The sequence below is a fragment of the Cryptomeria japonica genome, chromosome 11, assembly GCF_030272615.1.
Source record: "Cryptomeria japonica chromosome 11, Sugi_1.0, whole genome shotgun sequence".
Taxonomy (NCBI): domain Eukaryota; kingdom Viridiplantae; phylum Streptophyta; class Pinopsida; order Cupressales; family Cupressaceae; genus Cryptomeria; species Cryptomeria japonica.
The window spans coordinates 636,325,116-636,347,969 of NC_081415.1; positions in this window are offsets into that span (position 1 = coordinate 636,325,116).

The following is a 22,854-nucleotide window of genomic DNA, read 5'->3' on the forward strand; positions in this document are numbered from 1 at the left end:
ATGGTAAGGACACCTATGGTTACAAGTGAGAAATTGACAAGAAAAGATGTTTCAACACCGGTAAATCCTACAAGATACAAATCTATGATTGGTGGTCTACTTTATTTGACTCAGACTAGGCTTGACATAATGAATGATGTTTGTATTATTTCAATATTTCAAAATGATCCTAGAGAAAATCATGAGATGGCAATGAAAAGGATTTTTAGATACTTACAAGGTACATCAGAATATGGCTTATGGTACCCTAAGGATGATAACTTTATTTTATGTACATATACAGATACTGACTGGGCCGGAGATGTTGATGATCGGAAAAGTACTTTCGGTGGAGCTTTCTTTCTTGGAAAGAAGTTGGTTTCATGGATCAAAAAGAAATAGTCATGTACTTCTTTATCTACTATTGAAGCCGAGTATTTTGTTGCTACTACTAACTGTACATAAGTTTTATAGATGAAGCAAATTTTGAAGGATATGAAGGTGGATTGTAATACACCAGTAGTTATTCACCGTGATAACTCTGCTGCTATTGATATATCAAAGAATCCGATATTTCATTCTAAGACAAAGCACATATCTATCAAGTATAACTTTTTGAAGGAGAAGGTGGAAACAAATGAAGTTAGACTGGTTTATGTGAACACTAAAGAGAAAATTGCATATATTTTTACTAAACCTTTATCCAAGGAATCATTTGAGTACCTAAGAGACAAATTGGGGGTTTCTGCCCCTCTCGTAGAGACTTGATTGATGCAGTTTGGCATCAGTTTGGCATGCATTATCAAATATACTATTCATTCCGACATTGATGTGGGATGCTACTGCTCAGGGGGAGTAGTCAGTTTTGAGATTCAGAGGCTTATTTTTTTGCTTTGATATTTCTGGCATTGATGTCAAAGGGGGAGAGATAGTGATATCAAAAATTAAAAATGTCAAATGGAGAGATATTATTCAAACGGAGAGAGATATTGATAGTCAGAGCTATATGCAGGAGATTGTTGGTTGTCTTCCACAGGGGGAGACTTATTTGTCATTTCTTTGTACTTAGATATTTTTCACATCTAGTGTTGCCATCAATGCCAAAGAGGGAGATTGTGGGCCATTTGGTGGAATTGATTATGTGTTGCATTGATGTTTTGTTATTGATGTCAACACTAGCTATTTGGATACTTTACCGACACCCCTCTAGTCCCGATAGGATGAGTGATTTCTAGTTAACTTGGATCTCACATGATCTAGTAGGCTCCAGTATAATCTGGTGATGGAATTGGCTTGTTCATGATACTCATACTCATATTTGGTCAGTTGGTTTTGGTCTAGTGATTGGATGCTATCCTTCTTTCTTAGAATATTGGTTTTTGGTTTTGACAAGGTTTTCACCAGCAGAGATTTTGGTGAAGATCTTTGATGAATTACATAAGTGGTGTTGGTGCAGCTTCTGATGGAGTTTCAGGATATTATTGGTGATCATGTTCAAGACTTGGCATTTGGATATCATTGCTAAAGCATGTGGACCTATACTTAGTCCCGGTTGATCTAGGTTATGGACCAAAATTAATGTAACGTGTGGATAGGACCTATTCTTGTATTTCTGGGATGTCTTATGTGTTGGATATTATTTGTTTTAGTCTAAGGTTGATATGGTTTATAATTATGTAATTGGTTTATTGTCTAGTGGCCGACCTAATTGTTTATGGTTGAGGGTTTGTATAAATAAGATGTAATATCTCATTGTAGATCAAAATGGTTAATGTAAGAGGACATGGTCAAGGAATGTAATGTGCAAATAATGTAATATCATTCAGGTAGAGGAGTTGGTTGATCATTGGAGATCAAATTGGGTTTATGTAAGAGGATCTAGTCCTCTAGTATTGAGCTTAACCAGAACTGCACTCTAGCATAGGAGATACTACCTTTTGCATTTCAACACTTCTCTGAATTGTAGTGTGGATTTATATGTAGTCAGTGAGGCTCCTTTTGTGATGAGAAGTGTGCTCTAGGCTATTGGCCTTCCTGCAAGTGCAGGCCCCTTCATTGTAATTCACATACTTAGTGCAGAAGTATTATCTGACTGTGGGTAGGCTTCCCATTGTGGTTTTTCCCTTAATTAGGTTTTCCATGTACAAATCTTGGTGTCATGTGGATGGTATTTATTTTGTGATTATTGTTTATGCTTAATTGGATTAACTGCTATTCCGGTATTATTGTTTTGGGTTTTGGTATTAAAGTTTTGAATTGCTAATGCTTTCAGTAATCTGTGACAACTGATTCACCCCCCCCCCCTCTCAGTTGACTTTCGGTTATCTGAACTGTCTAATAGTATTCAAGATATAGAAAAATAGATGGTAATTTGAATCCAATGTGTACTTCAAAATTTATACATATGGATGTATCTTTGTAATAAGGCAGTTGCTTGCATGTAATTTGAATGTTAGCAACAATTGCACTTGAATCAATGAATTGATATACACCTGATCTAGCATTCTCTCTCTCTTGTGTTGTATTGTGTTGTTTTGATCTTACTACATGGACTTGAATTCATCTTTATGGATTATCCTATCCCTGGATACACCAATTGGTATCAGAGAAGGTTCATCCTGTTGAATTTTATTGTAGGGTGGCAGATTGCATATTCGACCTGCAACTACAGAGGCCGACTTGCTCCTATGGCCCGAAGAGGTAATGCGAGAGGTGGAAACTGGAGAGATGTTGATCCGGCAGTGATAGACATGTTGAGATAGATTACAACTTGTTTGAATGTTGTTAAGACCGCACAGAGAAGAGGTTGACATATTGAGGATGTAAGTGATGAAGAAGAAGAGCGAAATGTTGAACTAAAAGATGGAGGTCAATTAGAGTTGGTGCAAGATGATGAAAGATTGATTAGAGATTTGAAAATTGTGAACAGTAAACCACACTTTAACCCACCAGAGTATAGTGGTAAGTTGGACTCAGATGAATTGATAGATTGGATTACCAAGATGGAGAAATACTTTGATTTTGAGGGCACCGATGAAGAGAAGAAGCTGAAATTTTCTTGCACAAAGTTGAAGGGACATGCTTCCTTGTGGTGGGAATATTTGCAGATTGATAGATAGAGGAAAGTAAAGGAAAAAATTAAATCTTGGGATTGGATGGTGAATAATTTGAATGGAAGTTTTTTGTCAGCGGATTATCTAGTCAATTTGCTTCGGAGATTGTAGAATTTGAAGCAGAAACAATCTAGTGTGAAGGAGTACACTGAGGAGTTATACAAGTTGACTATCGTATTCAAACATGCTAAAGATGAAGTTGAGTAGATTGTGAGGTATGTTAATGATTTAAGAATTTCTATACAAAATGAGATTGGTATGGTGAAATTGCAAAGAGTGGAAGAAGCTTATCAGTATGCCCTAAAAGCTGAAGAAAATTGAATAAGAAGCATCGACAAAGACAAAGAGAAAGAGGCAAAAGATTTTAAAGAGGTAGATCCTTTACCGGAGGTGGCAGATCCTTTTTGGAATAGAATAAAGGCAAGGAAGAAGATAAGAGTGATGAAAATTTAAACAAGAGGAATGAAGGAAATTACTACCAGAATGGTGAACAAGGTGGTTACCGGAATGAGGGTTTAAAGAGAAGATAAGAGAAATTTTATTGGAACTTGTTTCAAGTGTGGTGGAGAAGGACACCTAGATTATGAATGCAGAAAAGGGAATAAGAGGACTGAGAAAGGTGGAAGAACCTACCAGATTGTTGAACAAACTAGAGGATGGTCAATCTTTGATGATAAGAAGAGCCCTATGCCAGAATGAGATAGATGAGGAGCCATTACAAAGGAACAATTTATTTCAGACAAGTTGTAAGGTTGTAGTTCAAATAATTTGGTCTCGAAGGAGATGGTGAATAAGCTGAAGTTGCAAAGGTTGAAACACCCTAAACCCTACCGAATAGCATATATTCAGGATGATCATAAGTGAGCAATATTTGGTTAAGTTGAAGATAGGAGAATAATATGATGAAGTTCTATGTGATAATATGCCTATGGATCTTTGCCATGTTTTGTTGGGAAAGCCTCGACAATATTATATAAAGGCTATGCATGATGGGAGAAGGAATATCTATACTATTGTTGCAAATGGGAGGAAGAAAACTTTGTTACCTCTGGAGGAACCCCTGAAAAGTGAGAGATGTATGAGTGTCAAAATCTATTTGGTTGATGGTAGCAAGTTTTTGGATGGGTTGAAGAGTCAAAATGTGTGTTATGCGTTGATACCTAAGGAACCTGATTTGAAACCGGAGGAAGAAATACTTGAGGAGATAACAGAGTTGCTAATAGAGTATGAAGACACAATTTCAGATAATGTACTTGATGGATTACCCCCTGTGAGAAGCATAAGTCATTTCATGGATTTAATTCTTGGAGCTAGTTTACCTAATAAGGCAACACACTAGATGACACCAACAGAAAATGAAGAGTTGAATAGGCAACTGTAGGAGTTGTTGAGGAAAGGTCTAATAAGAGAAATTTTGAGCCCTTGTGCAGTACCTACTATGTTGGCACCGAAGAAGAATGGATAATGGAGGATGTGTACTGATTTAAGAGCAATAAACTAGATTACAATGAAGTACATATTTCCTTTGTCAAGGATGGATGACATAATGGAATGTTTGAGTGGAGATAGATATTTCACAAAGATTGATTTGAAGAGTAGATATCATTAGATTAGAATTAGAGAAGGTGATGAATGGAAGACAACATTTAAGACAAATGAAGGACTGTATAAGTGGTTGGTAATGCCCTTTGGAATGACTAAGGCACCGAGTACTTTTATGAGATTGATGAATGAGGTATTGAAGAAATTATTGGGTAAGTTTGTGATTGTATATTTAGATGACATTCTGATTTTTAGTAAGACATAAGAGGAACATTTGTTGCATATGAGGCACATTTTGGAGAGACTGAGAGAAGAGAAGTTGTTGATTAATCTGAAAAGTGTAGTTTCATGAAGGAAGAGCTTCTATGCTTGGGTTTTGTGATATCTGCAGATGGATTGAAGATGGACCTTGAGAAAGTGAAAGCAATTGTTGAATGGCCTACACTGGAAGAGGTAAGATCATTTCATGGGCTGACTAGTTTCTATTGGAAGTTCAATATCAGAAATATCAGTGCAATTTGTATCCCTATGAGTGAGACAATGAGGGGAGACTAGAAGGATTTTAAGTGGACAACTGGATAAAACTGGAGTTTTGAATTGTTGAAGCAAAAGGTTACTGAGCAACCTATGTTAGCCTTACCAGATTTCAGTAAACTTTTTCAGGTGGATTGTGATGCTAGTGGAAGTGCAATTGGAGCTGCACTGACCCTAGAAGGAAAATGTGTAGCATATTTCAGTGAGAAGTTGAATGATGCGAGAAGAAGATATTCAGTGTATGATGAAGAGTTCTATGCCATAATTCAATCCTTGAAGAAGTGGAGACACTATTTATTGCCTAAGGAGTTTGTGTTGTACACAGATCATCAGGCTTTATAGTATTTGAGCAGTCAGAGTAAGTTGAATCAAAGACATATGAGATGGGTTGAGTTTATGTAGAGTTATACTTTTGTTTTAAAACACTGGAGTGGGAAGTAAAATAAGGTATTTGATTCCTTGAGTAGAAGAAGAAATTTGATAATAGAGATGAGAGTTGCAACATTGGGATTTGTTGAATTCAAGACCTTGATTTTGTAGAACCTCAGAAAGCTTGTGTTGAACCTGTTGTTGCGGACTAGAGTAAGTGGTTGGATTATTTCATTCAGGATGAGATGTTGTTTAGGAGAAATCAGTTGTCTATACCTCGTAGTTCTATGATAGGTAGTTTGATCAAGGAGAAACATAGTGGAGGATTGGCAGGACATTTCAGGATTGATAAGGCAGTATCTTTGGTGAATGAGAATTACTATTGGCCTCATATTCATGAGGATGTCACAAAATATGTTCAAAGTTGCAGAATCTATCAATTTGTAAAAGGAAGTAGTCAGAATACCGTCCATTATATAAGCCTTTGATAGTACCAGAGAGACCTTGGAAAGATATAAGCATGAATTTCATATTACGATTACCAAATACTCAGAGAGGAAATGATTCTATATTTGTGGTGGTGCATATATTTTCAAAGATGACACATTTTATACCTTGTAAGAAGATAACAAATGCAGTTTATGTAGCATATCTATTCTTTAAAGAAGTTGTGATACTGCATGGGTTATCCAAGAGAATTGTTTTAGATAGAGATACTAAGTTTGTTGGTTACTTCTGGAGAAAGCTTTGGAAGAAGATGAAGACAGATTTAAAGTTTAGTTCTACATTTCACCTACAGACAGATGGATAGACTGAGGTTGTGAACCAGAGTTAGGGGAATTTGCTGAGATGTTTGAGTGGAGATAAGCCCAGAAGATGGGATTTGATATTGGCACAGGCAAAGTTTGCATATAATAATTCAATAAATCAGAGTATAGGGAAGACACCATTTGAGGTAGTTACCAGAGTGAATCCTAGGGGAGTTTCAGAATTGAAAGATATCAGTCATCAGGATAAGAGAAGTGCATAAACATAAACATTTGTAGATCATATGGAGGCATTACATTCAGAGGTAAAGAAACATTTAGAAGATATGAAATAGAAATATAAGGAGAAGGCATATGAGAAAAGAAGACATAAGGAATTTGAAGTTGGAGATGAAGTGATGGTATACGTGAGAAAGGTGAGATTTTCAGTTGGAACATATAATAAGTTGAGGATGAAGAAGTTTGGACCATGTAAGATCTTGAGGAAATTTGATTCGGGTAATGCCTATGAAGTGGAGCTACCGGACACCCTGGGCATATCACCTATTTTCAATATCGCAAATATTTATCTATATCATGAAACAGAACTTAGTGACAATGAATCTGGATTGAAGCAGTTTTGTGAGAAGAAACCAGATGAGATTGAAGAAGTTTTAGATAACAGAGTCAGTAAGACCACACACAACAATCAACATAGAGAGTATCTTATGAAGTGGAAAAGCAGACCAGTTGAGGATTCTTCTTGGATTTCTCAGGTTGAGGTAGACCGTCTTGGTTTTCCTCTTTCCCCTACAAAGTGAGGGACTCACTTTTCATTAACCCTGAATGTTTGATGTAGGAGCATCCCCGGTTCTTGGCAATCTTGCATCACCCAAAAAAATATTTCCTTTTAGTTTCTTTGTTCTTTTCAGAAGTTTTGTTTCCGAGAGTTATCAAATACCTTGTAGTTGATCATTTCTCTTGCGGAGATGGATTTGAACTTCATTCTTGTTCATCTTTCTTGTTTTGGATCAGTGTTTCACTTGGATCTCTTTCCAGCAAGTTATCACTTCCGGATTGGCTGGCAATTTTTTGTTTCCCCTAGATGGTTGAGCTTATTAGATAGTTGGTATTCCCAGACCTTGCAGAGTGATTCCTTGATTTCTGGAGCTGACTTATCATGTGTGGGATGATCTTTGATGCCCGGGTGACCCTCTTGTTGGTCTGTACTTTGTGGTGATTCTTTTCCAAAGGATTTTCATCTCATCTTTGGGCCGACCTATCTACATGTTTCATTTTTGTTTCTTTGGGGAATGTGCACTTTCCTAGCCGATCCGAATGTTCTTAGATGATATATAATAATGTATTTGATCATAGAAGATTAAGTATTCAGGATATAGAACAATGGATGGTAATTTGAATCCGATGTTTTCTTTCGGATTGATGCATATAGATGTATCTTTGTAATAAGGCAGTTGCCTACATATAAGTCAAATGTTACTGGCAGTTGCATTTGAATCAATGAGTTGATCTATGCCTGATCTTGCATTCTCTCTCTCTCTTGTGTTGTATTGTGTTGTTTTGATCTTGCTGCACAGTTCAGACTTCCTCTTTGGGGATTCTCCTATCTGTGGCTAGACCAGTACTGGTGATTGTACCTTACAATGTATTTATACCTACAAGATGTCACCCATACGTAGTACCCCTAGCCTATATGCTCTCTTCTAAATCTTGTTTTTTGCGGCCTTGATGTAGAAAAATGTGGTGTGATCTTTGAATATCTCTTTGTTGAATCTTCACCACCAAAAACAATATTCAATTTGTGCTTTCCATTTCAATCAATTAACATCTTGGTAGGAAAATTCAAATCAAACATGTAATAAATGTAATCACTAACCTAAATGACGGATAATAAAAAATTTCAAAAAAGTTTAAATATTTTACTTGGACCTCAAAATGTAATTCAATAAGTCATGAAAAAGCACCTAGAATCCAAGTGCTTTGAAGAGATAATAAAATAACAATTTCTACAAAGATTCTAAATCTATATGTATATGTGTGTGTGTGTGTGTGTATAACTTTGTATTGAATTTTAATATACGACAAAGAAACTTAATTTAGAAATTAACTAGATCCTAGATAGAAAGTGATGAATGCTAGATAAATGAGTAACGAATATCAACCCAAGTAATGAATGGTGTGTTTATGTATTTTTCCTAGACACACAATTTAAAATTTTTATCATAAGAGTCAACACATGGTAATATTTTATGGATGTTAACTTGGGCCAATAACTAATTTGAATTTTGAAATAATTATGTTTAATGTATGGATTGCAAAACCAATCTAGTTTGAATTTGTGGGTGTATAAGTGAGCTAAATTGATGTACACATAATCTAAGAGTTGAAAATTTCATGGATAGATGTAGTTTCTATTTTCATAATTAGTTAAAAATTAAAGCAAAATAAACTCCAAATCAATCAAAATTATGATCTAAAACAAAGATTTTGAGCATCTAGATAAATAAATATTAAATTACTAATAAAATATGTTAGGCATAAATGTTTATCCATAAAATAAATGAAACAATAAACTTATTCTAATTTTTGTTATTGTATTGACATAAAGAGATGGACTATCAAAATTAATTTAACTTAAATTTGACTACCATCTACATGTCAAATTAATATAGTAAATGGATATATATTTATTTGAAAAGTGTGTAAAATTTAATAATATATTTTACATTATATATTACATTTTAAAACTAGCATAGGTATTTAAATAGTCCCTCCTATAACAATTTTAATATAAATGCTTGAAAATCTATCTCACAAATTCTTTTAGATAAACGTGTTTAAGACATGTATATTAGTTTATAGCATAATATAACCATTAGAAATATTTCTTGCATCTCCATATTTTATATATGTTACATAAATAAATGTCTTTAAAGATTGTAGTACATCATATATATTTGTTGGGATTGTGAAGCCCATTGGTCACATGACCATTCACATTCCCCATCTCTTCGTTTAATAGCTAAATACAATTATAAATGGCTGTGTGCAGCCCATGTATTATGTAGATTATTGATATCGATTAATAGAAGTATTCCCTACTTGAGAGTGGACATAACCATTTATTGGTGAACCATGTTAAACTATTGTGTTATGCATTGTTATGTGCTTATGTTTGTTTTAGTTTCATTTCATTATGTTTTCTCTGCTTGTGTTATGCATTGTTATGTGCTTATGTTTGTTTTAGTTTCATTTCATTATGTTTTCTCTGCTTGTTTATAATTAACAATATTTGTGTACGTGTGTGTATGTGTATGTGTATGTGTATGTGTATGTGTATGTATGTGTGTATGTATGTATGCATGCATGCATGTGTGTCTATATGTATGTATTCTGTACATATATATATAAATACATACATGTATATATGTGTGTATGTATTTATGTATCTACATATATACATACATTCACACATACAAACAAACATATATATAATTATATATGTATATATACATACATGCACATATATTATCTATGTATATATGTATATACATATACATGGTTGTATATATACACATACGACATACATATACATATACATAGAAAGCGGAAACAACTCCCTTAACATTAATATTATAATTCAAAACTTAAAAGATTAACAATCCAATAAGGAACACAATGATCCAACAAGATTTTAACCTGAATAACAACAAAGATAGAATTTGAAGATTTGTGACAACCAAAACAATACCAAGACTTGACTGTTACCACATGATATCATGAATGACAAAAGAATTATATTTTTCAAATAATTCTCTGTCGTATCTATTTAAGCCAGCATATTGACGATATTTTTACAGTTTAAATAGTTTAATTTATACACTACATTAAAAAGAATTTAACTAATTGTATAGATATTTTGTAAGAGAATATAACAAGTTTTATAAATTTACGTTCAGACGAACAGGACGAGACGCTTTCTCTATTTTATTGTATGTATTCAAACAACGTGAGGAGACCTCTCTATTTAGAATAGGCGATTTTATTACTCCCAGTGCGTTATCAATATTCTTCACTCTTTTCAATAACTAAGAAGAATATTCTCCATCTCTTCGTTCTTTGCATTAATGGGAAAAAAAGAGAGGGTTTTTCTGACTGGAGAGATATAAAACTACTATATAGGAAGGTAGGAAAGAGTTGGTAAGATTGCTTGCTTTATCATCCACAACTTCTGAGTCAACTTTAGGTGAGAATATCGTTTATTTCATTTTGGCAAACTAAAAGAAAGACCTGAATTCGCTTACCTGCCACAACAAAATTATCTCATTAATATGATCAATATGCTCGAAGGAGAAGACGGATTTGTACATACGTTTGGATGGTCTCCTAACTAAATTAGGTAACATACACTGAAACAGTCCACATGAAAACCTTGAGGGAACATTTAAAGAATACATCGAACGCTATGTTTACAGTTATATAGAACTATTATTCTGTCTGTTACAACCTCACCTATTAGAGCTATAGTATATTTTGATCATTATCAAAATATAATGTAGATAGTCAGTATGAGTAAGTGAATTGGCTTGGGTGGTGGGTTTGTTCTCTATCGATTTCGGATTTGACTCTCTTCTCCGATTTAAAAAAGGAGACTGCTTACAGACTGTAGATTCACCTCATGAACTAATCTCACCCCAAACTTACCCTTAAATAAAAACGCTAAACCAAAACCACAAAAATTGGAAACACCGTGAATACCAAAAAGAAAAAGAAGATGACATAGATCCTAACGCACATAATTCAAATAACACTAAATTTTCTCTTACCACACAGGCAGAAACTTGTTTTTGAAAAGCCTTGGAAATTAGAACACATGTGATCTAGTTTAGTAATGAAGTATTGGCATAACAATCCTACCGACTTGTAACCTACCGTATGTTGCTACATACATCTCCCTTTGTCTTTCAGTTTAACAAAAGGGACGTACCATCACAGGCCGTCATGGTTTACATGGATGCTTACCTCCCACTCATGCCCACATACTATGCATTCAAACTGAACTTGTTTTAAATCTAAAATATTTTTAAGCATACTCAATCGGATACGTAAAGAAAAATAAACCGAGTTGCTAATCTATGGAGTAACATTAGATAATGGTCTACCGTTGCACTAGATAAATAAAAGTACAAATGTGAGCGTTAAAACTGAACTTGTTCTGAATCTAAAGAATTTTTAAACATACTCAGTCTGATGGGTAGAAAAAAAATATCCAAGTCGCTAATATATGGAGTAACATGTGGAGGTTACCGTTTTCTATTTATTTTTTAATAAAATGTGAATAAATATAATAAAGTAATAGTAATAGATTATATTTTATAATTTAAGATTTTCAAATACCAAGAAATCATTTTTTAAATAAGTAGATGGAGAATTCAGGAAGGTTTATCTTCAAATTGAATCTTATAAAAATTATAAAGACTCGTCACTTGAAAAGTAAAACACCTTAATCCAATGTAATCTAAATTTAAGTGAATAAGCTGGAAAAGCTTAGAGGATTTATTAAAAGACAATGACTCTAGACTAGAAATATTATTTTCTCTAGAAATATGCGCAAATACATGAGTCTAAAAAATTTAGATAAGGTGGAACATATATGATATAGGAGGGCAACCTAAATTCACCTAGAATCCAAATGATGAAACATGAATAAAAGGGTGAATGCCATTGCCACTAAATTCTTTGAATGACCAAATAGAAAGGACATTGAAAGATAAATTGGGCACCATTTTTTCCATTATTATCATATAGAATAAATTATGAGGGATATTAGAAGTCTTCTCTTTCTAATAATATCCTAGTTAAGACATTTATGTCAACTTAGTTGTCAAATAATAATAAAAAAAAAAATTCGATAAAGGGAGAGACCTCATAATATTTGTAAGTAAAAGAAAATGTACAAATGAATACAAAATTGATTGTACCAGTTATGAGGATTATTGCCTCTAGTAGGTTGGTGCGTGCAAATTTAATAATTGAGGATTGGTGTCTCCAATGGGTTGGTAAGTACAAACATTGTAAGATTTTTTTTTTTTTTTTGAGAAAATGGTTCTGGATAGTAGATCCATCCAATCCTTGCTCATGGTTTATTGAACACACCACAAGACTTAGAGGAGGGTGAGTAGTCTATAAAAAATCTTTAAACTTTTTCAAATGCATATCAATTATTTCTAGCCAACTAAACACTGATGAAAAATGAAACAACAAACACCAAACACATAAACATCATATTTTTATACGAAAAAATCAATACAAAAAAAAATGAGTGAGAATCAAACTCACTATATGAATAATTGAATGCAATGTTTTAGGCACAAGGATAAGGAAGCTCACTAAACTTGATTTTAACTTGCAAGCTAAGTCGTACAACCTTTGGGCGGGATACAATGGACTTGCAAGCTAAGGCGTACAACCTTAGGGCAAGATACAATGGACTTGCAAGCTAATACACATGATCTCAGGCCAATATATTGGTCTTCACAAGTTACCCAAATGATTCAATGTCTATTGGAAGACATACAAGAATGATATATTGGAATGGATAAGATCTCCTAATGATGAAACTATCCTTGAACCTCTAATTTAAGCACCCGATATCATGACGAGCATAACTCACACATTTGTTGCCTCAAAACTCTAAAATATTGAAAGATATGATCATTCAAGTTCATCCCAAACTAATATTAATACTTCTTCTTCTCACATAATCTTCCATAATAAACTCAGTCAATCCACACCCAATTCACACATCCATATATCTATTTATATCACCCTATTCACCAAAACTCTCAACTACGTCGGCCACAAAAAAAACATATATAATTTACTAAAAGGCAGCCACCATGAGGAATTGTGTCAAATGTAGTGCACTCTAAGAGATAAAGAGAACCCAAATATATTACAAGATGTCTTCCTAAGCTGATTCCAATGAAATGCACAGAACAACACACTCTCCAAAGTTAGCATCAAACAAAATAAGTAAATAAATAATAAAACACGTTAACCAATCAGCTCAAAAATGTTATCCAATACAAACTAATTAATGTAAATCTTCACATGCCATGGTAAGACCCATTACAATTCCTTAACTTTAACTCAAACTCATATCTAGATGAAAAGCACATATGATCCATATAAAATGAATCAACTGAGTCAATCAGAGACCAACACAAATGACACTACCAAACAACAAAACAACATAATTCACTTGTAAAGAAAATTAATACTTGAATTTTAAACTAGAACACTACATGAACAATATTAACATGTCCTCTAATCTACAACAATTGAATCAACACAGTGGAGCAATATAGAGAATTCCCCAGACCAGTCTAAACAAATAGCCTCGGTGTTAACAAATTGCAACAACTAACTTCAACACGTGAATTGTGGAGGACCTAAGAATATAATAGTGCAACATCTACTAAACATTGACAATAAACCTAGAACCATAAGCCATTATCTTCTAAAGTGGAGAAATAAGGAGCATTCTCACATAAAGACTTTAAATACTCTTTCTTGCATATTTTAGCTTCCACTATTGTTACCTTTTAGAAACAACAGATACTCACTCAATATCACCACCAAACATCATAAAAACATCTGAACCCATTTCTAGAGTTTTAAATGTTAGGCACGAATCCACACATATCAAGTTGACATCAATGACAACAATATAAAAACAATGCTAACAATCTCTTCATTTGTCATTAATCCCAACACTTTTGCAACCAACAACAACTGACTCTCTAATTGTAACTCTCTCTACCTTTGGCATCAAGGAAAACATTATCAACACTTTTCCAAATAGCTCTCCCCCTTCTGAGTATATCTCTAATATATACAACACACCCCTTGTTAGCTATACCTCTCTTCTACAATATTTTCCTACAATCAAGAAACCACAATCTACACTACTCTCCTTGATATAAACCACCACATCAATCAAAGATACAAAAGATAGAATTTGAGTCTCCCCTTGGAAAGATGCACTATTTCTATGCATCTAGTTTGAAGTAGGAGGGGCAATAACCCCCTATTTTTTGTCAGAGATACTCAAAGGTATCCTTTGACAGTGCCTTGGTGAAGACATCTTCAATCTGATCCTTTGTAGTCACATATTCTAATCTGACTTCCTTCTCAATAAGATTTTCTCTTAAGAAATGATGCCATATAAAAATGTGTTTAGTGTTGGCATTGGGCCAGCGTCCCTCATGAGGATTCGCGACATGGTTTAACAACCTCCTATGGATTCTATAAGTTTAGTGGTTGTATCGGGCATTGACAGGTTTATCTTTTGGTGCAACGACAACCCTACCTTATAACAAGTGGTATCAGAGCTTGGTCACAGGTTCAAATCACGCAGGCCACAACAAGTGACACTGGGAGGGGGATTGTTGTCAATGGGCCAACATCCCTCATGAGGATTCACGACATGGTTTAACAGCCTCCTGTGGATTCTATAAGTCTAGTGGTTGTATCGGGCATTGACAGGTCGAGCTTTTGGTGCAACGACAACCCTACCTTGTAACATTTAGTCCTTAATTGTATCACCGAATATTTTGAAATGTTAATTGCACTTGTATTATCACAAATAATATAAATTGTCTCGTAATATATCAACTTGATATCTTTAAGAGTTTTCTTCATCAACATTAGTTGACTACAATAGGATGCTACTACAAAATATTTTATTCATGTTGTATATAATGACACTAATTCCTACTTCTTGTGCAACCAAGAGACCAATCTATCTCCCAAGAAAATGCACCACCATGTGTACTTCTCCTATAATGAGCACATCTAGTGCAATCATCATCCTTCTTATACCACAAACTAAAATCTGGAGTCCCTTTCAAATATCTAAATATTCTTTTCATTTATTTGGATTAGCTTGATATCTAGCAACCAAACAAACTACATGCATAATATTTGGTCTTAAAGAAGTCAAATACTATTGGAATTCAAGAACACTGAGAGGGTGGGGTGTGAGTCAGTGTTCTACTAGAATGTTCAATTTTAACCTTATTATAACATGCAATCACCAACCGGTAAACTGAAACATGTAAGATTGAAAGAAGTAAAGCAATCAATAAGCCAGTCGGACAAATGAATACCATAACACAGAGAATTATACATGGAAAACCTCAAAGAGGAAAAACCATTATGGGATTTGTGACCCACAATATCAACCCACTGGCCATATGAAAAGATATTACATAATATGGGGGCTTGGACTTGCAGGAAGGCTTACAGCCTAGAGCACACTGCTCATCACAAAGGAGTCTCACTGACTACAGTCACTTTCAATAAGTAAACATAAAATTGAACTCACTTAATGCATCTTGTTATGCCTGATTGAGTTCTAGTTCAAGCTCCAACTATTCTAGTTCTGAAACCTTATACCCTTACTAGAATAACCTCTTACATAATATTCACATTACAACATTCCTCTTATTACAATCATTATAATCATGTCCTACATTATATCACAAAATGATCTAATCAAATGACTTATATACCCTTACAATCCTTCATGACTCATGTTGGCTTACATAGATAATTACAAAATGAATATATACGTCCTCTCATTACATATATATATATATATATATATATATATATATATATATATATATATTTATATTAAAATAAATTTTCCAATTATCGGATCTGCCAATGATGTCGGCCTCCTATGTCGATACCCTATATGTAAATCATGTTGGCCTCCAATGCCGGTACCTAAAGAATCCTTCCTATCAGTGAAGATACCTGTTGGTGCCGGTGTCAGTGAAGTGTTTACCAGTGAACAACCAAACCAAAGAATGAAAGATGGAACATGTTGCCATCAATGACAATATATGAAACCAATAAAATGAGTGTCAATTGTGAACAATCTCCTCCTTTGGCATTGATGGCAATGCTCATGTAAAAAATGATAATGGTTTCCATCTGTCGGTTTCACCCTAAGACTACTCCCCCTAAGCTGAATATCCATCTGTGATCATGATCTGTACAAAATACTCCATATCTCCTGATGTCAAGAATATATTTTTCACCTAAACCTCCCCTTTTGACATCAATGCCAAAAAAATACCAAAAACAGCGACGAAGAATGAAAGTTTGTACAAAGAATGTGTCCCAAAATACCTTATCTGAGCTGAATATACTTGAAAATTTCTTGATAGGATTTCTCCAAAAGCTCTACATAGGTGTCCCAACCTGATTTGAATGTGCTAGAAATAGATACAAGAATATTAAGCATGTGACCATATGACTCTTTATCCTTAAGCTCTGTCAGTGTGGGCCTACAAATCAAATCAATGCATTCCTTCTTATGTACACTCAAAGAGTCCAATCGGGGAATCACCAATCCTCTAAGCCCTTTAGCTCTCCTAATGATTTTGAATTTTTCCCTTTCAAGAGCTGAAACTTGAACTTCTAATACCAAAATATTTCCATCAATAGATGTAGTCAAAGAATTTGAACCATCAAAAGAATTGACTACACCTACAATTTTCTCCTGTGAATCCTTAATCCCTTTATCTATATCTGCAATGAGTAAACCTATTTTACAACATACTCTATATATATTAGTACATTTCCTTAAAGCATTATCAATCAACTTCAATTTGTCAGTAATCTATTTCTTCTCAGATTCGATCATTTGATCAAAAGTAGCTCTCTTATCTTCTGTGAATCTCTCTAATGCCTGTCAATTAGATATATACTGTAAAGATTGAAAGTCCTTATAAATGTGCTTAGTGATTATTTTGAGCTTTCCAGATGGGCTTGCTCCTTTGTCAAAATGGCACTCTGAGACAAGTCTATGCAAAATTGGGATTGATTGATCAATAATTCATTTGTCCATAGATCCTTCCTTCATCATCTTCTGAGCAACCATCATCATGAGCTCAGTAGAACTCATCTTAGTTATGATCTTCTTCTCTACCAGTGAGGTGTCAATTGACAACAATGATGTTCTTGCTATCGGTTCCCTGTCGGATTCCTCTTTCTTCTCCTCTGATGGTTTAACTTTAATAGCTTCCTCTTTGGCACTGGTGGCTTTGCCACTTGGTGCAGTATCAGTTACTGTTGGTTCCCCCTTATGAACTGTGTCCTCAACCTATACAATCTAATCTAGAGGACTATTATCCTCAACATTTGTAACCTATACACTATGAATCTGCTAGTATCTCTACATTTGCCGATATCACCTTTGTGTCCTATACATTAGATTCTACTGGGGGCTCTACATTCAATTCCATTATCTTTCAAAATTGTAGATGAGGTACCTACTATACCTGTGCCTTTCCCTTCAACGAAATGTTTGTAGTGTTTGTTTTAGCTTTCGATGAAGTGTAGAAACCAGGGTTTTTAGCAAAGAATTGAACCCATGCCTTGTGGGTTTCAGTGATTATCTCATTAACCCTACCTAACATAAGACTAACTATCTTATGCTTGTTGTGAAATTTTTTTCTATCTACAACTTCAAGTGTCATATCCATACTCATTTGGAGTAATGGATCCACAAGTAGTTAATAATTCTTGAATCTTTATATTCTTATCCTCCTCCATAGCTGATAGTATCCTAGCATCTAGATTGTCATATAGTTGTGCCAGTATTTTCTTCTCAATTTCTAACAAAGCCTTCTTATATATATCCAAATATAATAAAACTACTTCCTCAATTTCTGTATGCTCATCATCATCTAAGTTCTCATAATAGAATTGTACATTTTTCAACATATCATCCTTGGTGATTTCATCTACCAATTTTGCACAAGTCTTGGGTGGAATAATAGTTACATTACCAGATACAATAGCAAGGTCTGTGTCATCAATCTTCTTTCTTCTTCCACTACCGGATGGAGCAGAAGGTGTTTTCTTTGGAGCTCTTTTCTTTTCTGGTACCTTGATTGTGACCTTCCTTACCAATTCCTTCCTTGCTTTCTCTTTATAATCCTCAGCTTTCTTCCTCAATACCCTCTTGAATGCTAAGGGTGTGTCATCTTGAGTTCCAGAGTCTAATAGAATAGGCTCAATGAAGACTTTAGGATCTTTCCTCTTCCTTCCTTTTTTCTGGAACAACATCCATTAAGGCCTTGATGTCCTGAGATACTTGTTCAACAAATTTTTTTGCCTTGCCTTGTTGTTTCTCCATCTTCTTTCGGTTAGATTAAGTTTGAACCTCTTGCTTCTTCTATTCTCTAGTACCAAAGGATTTCTCATTCTCATCAATAGGAGCATCAATCAACATCTTGGCATAAGCATCCAGAATCTCAGCATAAACCTCATATCCCATCTCTTCTATCCATATCTTTCAGGGTTTAACTGCTTCCATTAAGGTTTCAACCTTTTTAAACATAAAGCAGATCTCGGTTGAGTATTTCTCAATAATTTGTTTTGGAAACCTCTCTCTAGATTTCATAGCCTTCTAGAATGCCTTTAAATAACCCCAAACCTTATCATCTCGCTGACTACCCAATGTAGCAAAAGATTGTTTCATTTTTCTTCCTACCAGAATATCAAATACCCATTGTCTCTTCCCCAAATCAGGAGTTTCATTAATGAAATATAGCATTAAGAAGAAAATAAGATTCAGATAGCGGAATGTCCCCTTCTTCTATCCTTTGATCTTCCCAATGTTAATTAACAACTCATCTAGCATCCATCCACAAATATCTATCTTCTCATTTTCCCTCATGATCCTATGTGTGACATATACGCAGGAGCTAGAAACATAATTGAGATGATTCGATTGAGTTACCTTGTACCTAATGATCATTCTACTAAATCTGATGTCTCTATTAGTAATGGTGTTGACCCTCATCGTTCACTAGTTTGAAGTTGCGTCAGTGAGTTTGTTAACCTGATCATTAGAAATCTTTTTCTCTAGATGCTTATCAATCTACAACAAACCGGTGCTGGCCGTAATGACCTCCTTCGTGATCTTATAATGTATGTCCAACCAAATGAATTCTCCATGAACTCTTCTCAATACGTATCAGATGATCTCATCTTTGAATTTGGGGATATCCAAAATACCAATAAACCCTAGATCCTCAATATGCTTGTACTCAAGCTTGAGCTTTCCGAAGTCTCCCATCAACTCACTCGTATACATGCTCTTGATGTCACTGGTACCCAAATCTTCAATGTTGTAGTGAATATATACTCTGACGTCTTCCACATAAAGAACTCCTTCCAGAACATAGGAAAATGTACCAACCCAATCATCCAAGCTGGCAATATGCAAACATTTCTTGAAAATTGGCCTAGGACGATCCTTAACCTCGAAAATAGTAGGATTTATAATAAAAGTAGGTGTAGAGGATGATCCTGCTTCCATGATGAAAGATGATTTCAATAAGTACCAGAGAAATGGTTGCTAGTGAAACCCTAAAAAAATCTTCCTATCACTGGTGGAATTGTTGAAGAATATATTTGATCACACTTAATTGCCTTAGACTCACTTTATATTGCTCTTAATAGCCCTAAATGCAAGGTGATAAAAAATGAAGTGGATTCAACCTTTTAACCTTCAAGAAACCCTAATCCGTCACTGATATGAATGAATTTCAGTGGAACATACCAGATTGCAGTCGAGCATCTCCATGCCAAATAAACATTTCCAATATCTAGAACATGTTCTAGAACTCCTTCCCGGGGATTAAGCAGTATTTTCATGAATTTTGCCTACCCCTAAGGCATCTACCTCAGTTACCGGATGATCTTCCTACCAATGTAGGAGAAACCTCCTCTATCGGTTGAGTAACAGGATCATTCCCATCTGTTGATTGATCATCTGAATTCCTAACCCATTTCTTGATATGATATTGTCGTATTTCATTGACCTTCTCTTTCCCTTTATCATTTGATCCATCATTGTTAACCGGTGGATTTTTGCTTGTATAGAACTTAGCTATGTGTCCAATCTTGTTGCATGCATAACATGTAACATTGTGCTTATGAATTACTTTTCTATAACCGATATAATTGCTTGACCTACGCTAATTAGCCATATGTCCAAATTTTCCACATGCATGACATTTTACATTCATTTGGCAATCTTCTATCTTATGGCAATACTTATTGTATTTTGAACATTGACCAGGAGTAGAATTATAGTTTTGATTTTCTCTATTTCTACATTACCTAGCCATGTGACCAAATTTATTACAAACAAAGAATCTACCATTAAATTTGTAAGCATTAAGTTGCCTTACCGGTGTCTTCTGGTTTTGATCTTCATTTGCAGTACCAAAGCTTTGACCTTGCTCAAATCCAAGTCCACTCGAATCTCCATTCTGTCTTTGGCTTTTCAATAATTCTTCAAGTTGTGTTTCACTAACCTTGAATTTATCCTTTTACTCACTTGCAATAGTCAGATCATCTCTTAGAATTACCATCTGTCTTTCAAGTTCTTATTCATTTCTTTGGGATTGCACTAATTCAGTTCTCAACATATCATTTTCATGAGCCAACCGGATGCATTATGTTAGATGGTTCAAATAACTGAAAGACAAATGAGGGAAGGAGGGGGGGGGTGAATCAGCTGTCACAGATTACCAAAACCATTAGCAATTTATACTTTAATAATGGAACCCAAAATATTAATACCGAAATAGAACTTAAACCAATTCAGAATAAATAGTAATCACATAATATATACCATCCACATAACACCAATATTTATACATGGAAAACCTAGTAAAGGGAGAAACTACAGTGGGAAGCCTACCCACAGTCAGATAATATTTCTGTAGTAAGTATGTGAATTACAATTTAGGGGCCTGCACTTGCAGGAAGCCCAATAGCCTAGAGTGCACTATTCATCACAAAAGGAGCCTCAGTGACTACATAGAAATCCAGACTACAATCCAGAGAAGTGTTAAACTGCAAAAGATAGTATCTCCTATGCCTGAGTATAGTTTCGGTTAAGCTCAATACCAGAGGACTAAATCATCTTACATAAACCCAATTTGATCTCCAATGATCGACCAACTCCTCTGCCTAAATGATATTGCATTATTCGCAAATTACATTCCTTGACCATGACCTCTAACAATAACCATGTTGATCTACAATGAGATCTTACATCTATATATACAAACCCTCGACCATAAACAATCAGGTCGGTCACTAGACAATAAACCAATTACATAATTACAAATCATGTCGGCCTTAGACCAAACAAATAATATCCTACACATAAGCATCCTAGAAATATATCGATAGGTCCAATCCACATGCTACATAGAAGTTGGTCCATAACCTAGATCAATAGTGACCCAGTATAGCTCCACACACTACAACAATGATCTCCATCCACCAAGTCTTGAACATGATCACCAACACCATCCTAAAACTCTACCAAAAGTTGCACCAACACCACTTACGCAATTCATCAAAGATCTTCATCAAAAGCTTTGCCGGTGAAACCCTTGCCAGAACTAGAAAATAAGCTTCTAAGCAAACAGGATAGCATCCAATCACTAGACCAAAACTAACTATCCAAATCTGAGCATGAGTATCATGAACAAGACAGTTCCATCACCAAACTATACTGGAGCCTACCGGGTCATGCTGGATCCAAGTTAACCAAAAACCACTCAACATACTAGGACCAAAAGGGTGCCAATAAAACATCCAAACAACTAGTGTTGGCATCAATGACAAAACATCAATGCAACACATAATCAATTCCACCAAATGGCCAACATCTCCCCCTTTGGCATTGATGGCAACACTAGATGTGAAAAACATCTAAGTACCAAGAAATGCCAAATAAGTCTCCCCCAATGGAAGACAACCAACAATCTCCCATATACAACTATGAATATCAATATCTCTCCACCTGTAAATAATCTTTGTAAAGCTCTAAATTTTTCTCTCTTTCAATTTCTTTTTCTTTTTCACATCAATATCACTCCCCCTTTGACATCAATGCCAGTAATTAGACAAAAATATCAAAGCAAAAACATAAACCACTGAATCACAAAGCTGACTACCCCCCTAAGCAGTAGCATCCCACATCAGTGCCAAAAAGAATAGTATCTTTGATAATGCATGTCAGACTGATGCCAAACCACATCAATCAAGTCTCTACCAGAGGGGCAAAAACTCCCAATCTCTCTCTTAGGTACTCAAATGATTCCTTGGGCAAAGGTTTAGTGAAAATATCTACAATCTTCTCTTTAGTGTTCACATAAACTAGTCTAACTTCGTTTGCTTCCACCTTTTCCTTCAAAAAGTTATACTTGATAGATATGTGATGAATAATGATGAATAGTTAGTACAAAACCGGTACTGAGAGGGGAGGGGTGAATCAGTACAGACAAAAAAAACTTTCCCTGAACCAGTTTGACTACAAAGATTGTACTTAACTGGTAAACAGTAACATCGATCCAACACAGGGTACTACCAGTAAAACCAAGAATGATTGTGACAAGTATAAACTGGTTATCACTTAGATCTTCACCTCACCTAAC